This window comes from Arachis ipaensis, chromosome B04 (genome assembly GCF_000816755.2).
Source record: "Arachis ipaensis cultivar K30076 chromosome B04, Araip1.1, whole genome shotgun sequence".
Classification (NCBI taxonomy): domain Eukaryota; kingdom Viridiplantae; phylum Streptophyta; class Magnoliopsida; order Fabales; family Fabaceae; genus Arachis; species Arachis ipaensis.
The window spans coordinates 97103746-97110274 of record NC_029788.2 but is presented as its reverse complement, the minus strand read 5'-3'; the positions used below and the strand labels follow the sequence as shown (position 1 = coordinate 97110274).

The window sequence follows — 6529 nt, the reverse complement described above, 5'->3', positions numbered from 1 at the left end:
GAATTTCAGATAAGCGTCTGGAGATGCTTTGTTGCTTCTGAACCTCTGCCTTCCTATTGTCTTCTTCCAACCATGCGTTACCTGCTTCCATGGCAAGCTGTATGATCCTCTCGGATGAAAACAAATCCATATGCGCTGTCACCGCACGGCTAATCATCTGACGGTTCCCACTAGCGTCGGAATAGGACCATTGTCCTTTTGCACATTGTCACTTGTGCCCCACATTCGCAGGTTTGAAGCTCGTCACAGTCATCCCTTCCCAGATCCTACTCGGAATACCACAGACAAGGTTTAGACTTTCCAGATCTCAAGAATGCTGCCAATGGTTCTAGCCTATACCACGAAGACTCTGATCTCATGGAATGGAATGCTCTATTGTCAGGAGAGGCAACCATGCATCGTGAACTAGGAGGCCAAGAGATACACACTAAAACTATTGCAGATAGAACGGAAGTGGTTGTCAGGCACGCGTTCATAAGTGAGAATGATGATGAGTGTCACGGGTCATCACATTCATCAGGTTGAAGTGCGAGTGAATATCTTAGAGAAGAAGTAGGCGTGAGTTGAATAGAAAAACAATAGTACTTGTATTAATTCATGAAGAATAGCAGAGCTCCACACCTGAATCTATGGGGTGTAGAAACTCCATCGTAGAAAATACATAAGTGAAAGGTCTAGGCATGGCCGTGAGGCCATACTCCAAACGTGTATATAGCATAAAAGCTCTACAAAAGACCGTCCAAAGACCTAAAGGTGGTCAAAGACATAAAATAAATCTCTGAAAGTAGTTTTTATACTAAACTAGCTACTAGGGTTTACAGAAATTGAGTAACTAAGGGCAGATAGTGCATAAATCCACTTTCGGGGCCCACTTGGTGTGTGCTTGGACTGAGAATTGAAGCTTTTTCGTGCATAGGCTGTTCCTGGAGTTAAACGCCAGCTTTGGTGTAAGACCCAGAACTTTTGAAAAAGGGCTATTATGAGCTAATTTCAAATTCAGTATTTTTGTAGCTTTAATTTCAGGGATTCTTTATTAAAGAGAATTAAGGCGAGTTTTGATTTATTGAATTTGAGATAAGTTATGATCATTATCCAATTTTACAATTATTGGATTATTTTCTATATTTAAAATTATAAAGTTGGCAGTTACGAAATGATAAGAATTTTATATGATTTGAATTAAATAATTAATATTTCAAATATAATACTGCTATTTTGAAAAATGAAGAAATTAAGTGTATTATTTCTAATTTTTAGATTTGGGAATTTTATTGAAAATAATTGGTAAAATTGATGAGCAAATAGTATTTTTCCATATACAATTAGTGTTGGATTTACATTGGGTTTCAATTACTATATTATTCCCAATTTTATGTGAAATTACCATAATGCCCTTAACCCTAATTTTCAAAATGAAACCCTTCCCTAACTTAACTCCTTCAGCCATTGAGTTCCCTTTCTCCCTCACAAGTTCAACACACGCAGTTTCCTTTGTTATCCCTGAAAGAAAGAAGCAAAGAAAACGAAAAGGGGAATGCGGGAAAAGGAGATCCGGAGGAAGAGCATCGGGAAAGCAGCAGCTCGCCGGCCAGCCACGTTCTGCCACCACGTCTAGCTCGCTGCCGATCGTGCTCCCGTTTGTGCCGTCGCTAGGGAGAACAGAACCGAGAAGGGGTTGGCTCGCGAATGTGGGTGGTCGTGGGCTCGGAGCCGCCGCGCCTTCATCACCACCGCGTCCACGCCGTGCCACCGCCACTGCTAGGGTTTGCCGCCACCACCTTATCACTGCCAGGAGGCACAGAGGGAGAGAGAAATCGGATTTTTGCACAGTAGGGAGAAAGGGAGAGCGCGACAAGGGAAGCCATCTCCGCCTGTGTCACCGTCGCCGGACCTCCTTGCCGTCGCCGAACCTCCTTGTCGTCGCCACAGAAGCTGCCTTCGTCGGTGCCGTTGGAGGCACGAATGGGAGAAGAACACGCACGAGGGATCTTACAGAGAGGGTGATGCGCGATGGTGGTAGGTTATTCCGCCGCCCTTGCTGCCGTCAGAAGCTGTCGCCACGGCCGCCGGCCTCCTAGCCGCCGCTGTGGTTGGAGTCCGTTGTGTACGGTCACCGGAGAAGTCGTTGTGGCTGCTGAAACCACCGCCAAAGCTCCGGGCTAAGCTTCTGCCACTTGAGACCTTGGTGCCGTCGCCGGAAAAGTATGCCGGTAAGGGTTTTATTTTAGGTTTCTGCCTTTTTGGATTTTGAGAAGGTTTATAGCTGCACAGTTTTTATAGTTGATCCACCAGAGCTTCTGGCCACTGCCGGAGCTGTTGCCGGGCCTGTTCGAAATCGCAGCTGCTTCGTTTTTGTATTACAGTAAGTATCTTATGTTTCGAAAAATCCTCGCATTAGTATTCGGTTGTGTTTGGTTAATGAATATGATTTTTGGTAACGTGAGATCGAGTCCTGATTATTATATGTTGCGATTAGTGTTGCTATGGTTATTGCGAAAGTGGCTGGGAGTTGAGGTTTTGGTTGCCGTCAGTTCGGGTTAAGGCGGAAAGGACTTGATGAGGCGTTTGGGTTATGGAATTACGTTTTGAGGTAGGGGCGCTTTCCGAAAACTATATTTTATATGTTGGAATTATTACATATGGATACTGTTGTGAAACAATTTTGTATTTGGTGATGGTATCAGCCTTATGTATTATTGATTGTCTCAAATGATTATGAATGTTTGCTTGGCTGGATTATTGTGTGTTTTTGTGAAATGCAATGTTTTGAAGTTGATTCTTTAAAGGTTTGAAATATGAGTTTAATCCATTGAGGATTGATTTGAATTGCGTTAATTAGTTTGATGATGTGAAAAGTCGAATGCACTTTTGAATTCAGCCTGGTTTACTTTGATTGACTTGGTTTTGGACAAAAGATTTGTTACTGAACCGTTTCTTTAAAGCTGTGGGAATGAGTTAAATCGGTTGATATTGATTTGATTTTTGAAACGGTTTTCTTGAAATATGAAATTGAGATGACTGTTGGATTTTGGCTTGCCTTGGACTGATTTTTGGATTTTGGGCTGTTGAAAAGAATTGTGAAACGGTTTAGTTGGGACCCGAACCGGGTGGCAAAGTCCAAGTTTTAGGGGAGATGCTGTCGAAATTTCTATAAAATCCGAGTCTTTATTGAAATGTTGTTTGGAAAAACGATGAGTTAAAGACTTCTACTATTTTATTTGAATTATCAAGAAAAGGATGATTCATACTTTTGAAATGATTTATTAAAGAGGAAATTGTGATTTAGTCTTGCTTCTTAAGAAAGGCATTGTATCACTTTCAGGAGAAAGTTATTTAGATGAAACTTATGTTTTAAAGCTGTTTAAATGTGACAAGGGCAATGCCTTTGAATTTGACTTGAGGGTTTCAATTAGAGGAGTTTCAATGACTTTGAAAGAAACTGAATGTCTATTGACAAGTTTCATTTTAAAATGTTTTGAGAAAGGTTTTAAGTACTCTTTGAATTCTGAATTCTTGCAAGACTAAAACAATTTTGAGTCGTTGAAACATTCTAGAATTTATCATGGGGGTTGAAGTTGGTTTTGCCTAAGTAAAGGAAACGGATTTGAAAGAAGTGAATGATTATATGACTCGGTTTGGCTTAGATCCTATTTTATTACCCAAATCAGGAAGCCAAGGTTTTTAATGAATTTAAATGAACTTGGCGAAATGAGTTATGTTATTCTCCCTTAAAGACTTGGGACTCTGCCGAGAAACTTTGTTATAAAATCCCATTGTGGGATGGGTGATTTTGAATGTTCTCAAAGTGAATCTTTAACTTTCCATGCTTTTGGAAGTTTTGGAAAGAGGATGCCGAGAGCGGCTTTGTTTTAAAAAGGGAACTTACTTTGAGTAAATTTGGCTTATGAGCCTGAGATGATTTGAGAAATGAGATCTTTAAAGCCAAGGCTGAAAAGAGTTAAAACTTGATTTCAAAGTGAAATGAATTGAGAAAAAGTGATTTATGGCTTAAATGCCGGTTTTATGAGTTTAATGATGTTGAATGGTGGAAGTGTTGTTTTGTTATGGGCCAGAATGGCTGTGTATGATTATGAACATTGGCTGGTTCTGGATTGAACCGTGAGCCGGAATGGCTGTGTATGATATTGATTTATGGCTGATTGCCGAATGAGTTATGGGCCGTATGGCCGACTATGAATTATGAATTTAAGCCGGATGGCTGAGATGGATGTTGATCCATGGCTGGGACTGAATGAATATATGCTTGAGATACCTGGGTAGTAGCAAGGGTTATGGTTCGTCCCACTTGCTCCAGGTCAGAGATCGTGATGCCTGGGTAGTAGCGGTAGTAGTGGTGATTCCACTCGCTCCAGGTTGAGCTTTTAAACACCCGCTTGGGTAGTAGCAACAGTAGTGGTTAATCCACTGGCTCTGGGTTGAGCGGGTAGTAGCAATGGGGTTGTAGCTCAAACCTACTTGCTCCGCGATGGGTGTTTCTGTCCATGGTTAGCTACCAGGACGTGTCGGGTTGGCTATATAACCGATAGATGATATCATCAGCCACTAGGGTAGGCATGCATCATATGCATTTATGTGACATTGTTTGGGTGTGCATATTGTACGTGGTTTGCCCTTGAGATTAACTGCTACTTGTTCTACTTGCTGTAACTGTTTGTTTGTGCTTGAACTTCCTATATGTGTTTGCAACTGAGACTCTGTTGGATGGTGGTGATTGGTTGTTGGTTGGTGGTGCACAAAATTGTTACTCTCTTACAATTTCGCACACATGACCAGCAAGTGCACTGGGTCGTCCAAGTAATACCTTACGTGAGTAAGGGTCGAATCCCACGGAGATTGTTGGTTTGAAGCAATCTATGGTTATCTTGTAAATCTTAGTCAGGAAGTCAATTATGTTTATCAGTTGAATTGCATGCCAGTTTGGGCGTTCAACTCCAGTTTTTTATCCTTTTCTGGCGCTGGACGCCAGAATTGGGCAGAGAACTGGCGTTGAACGCCAGTTTACGTCATCTATCCTTGTGCAAAGTATGGACTATTATATATTGCTGGAAAGCCCTGGATATCTACTTTCCAATGCAATTAGAAGCATGCCATTTCGAGTTCTGTAGCTCCAGAAAATCCACTTTGAGTGCAGGGAGGTCAGAATCCAACAGCATCAGCAGTCCTTTTTCAGCCTGAATCAGATTTTTGCTCAGCTCCTTCAATTTCAGCCAGAAAATTACCTAAAATTACAGAAAAATACACAACTCATAGTAAAGTCCAGAAATATGAATTTTTCCTAAAAACTACTAGAAATAGACTAAAAACTAACTAAAACACACTCTAAACTATATGAAATTATCCCCAAAAAACGTATAAAATATCCGCTCATCAGGGCGCGAATGGGTAGGGTTTCGCGTGGCTGGGGTTATTAAATTTGAATCCACGCGATTGCGTGGGGCACGCGGTCGCGTGGCTGGGGTGGAATGGGGGTTGACGCGATCGCATGAGTGATGCAATCGCATGGAATGGGTAAATAATGAATGACGCGATCGCGTGGGGCATGCGATCGCGTCGCTGGAAATCGTGCGAAACGCACAATTCCAACATCGTTTCAGCGCAACTCTCTGTCTCCTTTGGAGTGGTGTGCAATCCATGCGATGCGATCGCGTCGCTCACGCTGTCGCGTGGGATTGATGTTGTGCAAGTGACGCGATCGCGTCATGGACGCGACCGCGAGCACATGGTTAGGGACAGCTTGGTTTAGCCGCTTAGGCCAGGATTTTATTCCCTTAAGCCCTCCTATCCACTGATGCTCAAAGCCTTGGGATCCCCTTTTTTTTTGTTACCCTTGCCTTTTGGTTTTAAGGGAGATTTGGCTTTTTCTGCTTGCTTTCTCTTTTTCTTTCTCTATATTTTTTTTTCTTTTTTTTTTCTGCAAGCTTTGTTCTTTGCTGCTTTTTCTTGCTTCAAGAATCATTTTTATGATTTTTCAGATTATCAATAACACGTCTCATGTTCACCATTCTTTCAAGAGCCAACATATTTAACAGTCTTAAACAACAAATTCAAAAGACATATGCACTGTTCAAGCATTCATTCAGAAGACAGAAATCATTGCCACCACATGTAACTAATTAGAATTTCTCTTATTAAAAACTCAAAATTTTATTGCCTCTTATTCAAAAGATCTACTATTTTATTCATGTTAAATGATGATGAGAGAAATAGACTATAACTTAATTGGAGATAAAATCAAAATAGATACTAATTATTATTATATGACTCCTAAGGTGAAATTAAAATAAGAACAGTTATCACAGAGTTAAGGCTAAGATTAGAACTCAACAACCTTGAGGTTTGGGAAGTGGATGTTCCTCTAGTCTGTGAGGTGCTTGGCGCTTCAGTTCCTTTAAATCACGCCCTTGCTCCTCTTGGAGTGGGTTGTTTTCCTTTAGGGGCCATGATCTTAGTGATCACGGATAAGCACACCAAACTTAGAGCTTTGCTTGTCCTCAAGCAAAAGAAAAAA

General features: G+C 41.2%; 1 long non-coding RNA gene across 1 annotated transcript in view; it reads left to right on the top strand.

The window, feature by feature from the left end:
- LOC110270714 overlaps positions 2262-6529 on the top strand; it is a 10934-nt gene continuing 6666 nt past the window's right edge. The window contains exons 1-2 of the long non-coding RNA XR_002360357.1: positions 2262-2348; positions 4854-4856. This is a non-coding gene — a long non-coding RNA (uncharacterized LOC110270714). The remainder of the gene's footprint in view (positions 2349-4853; positions 4857-6529) is intronic.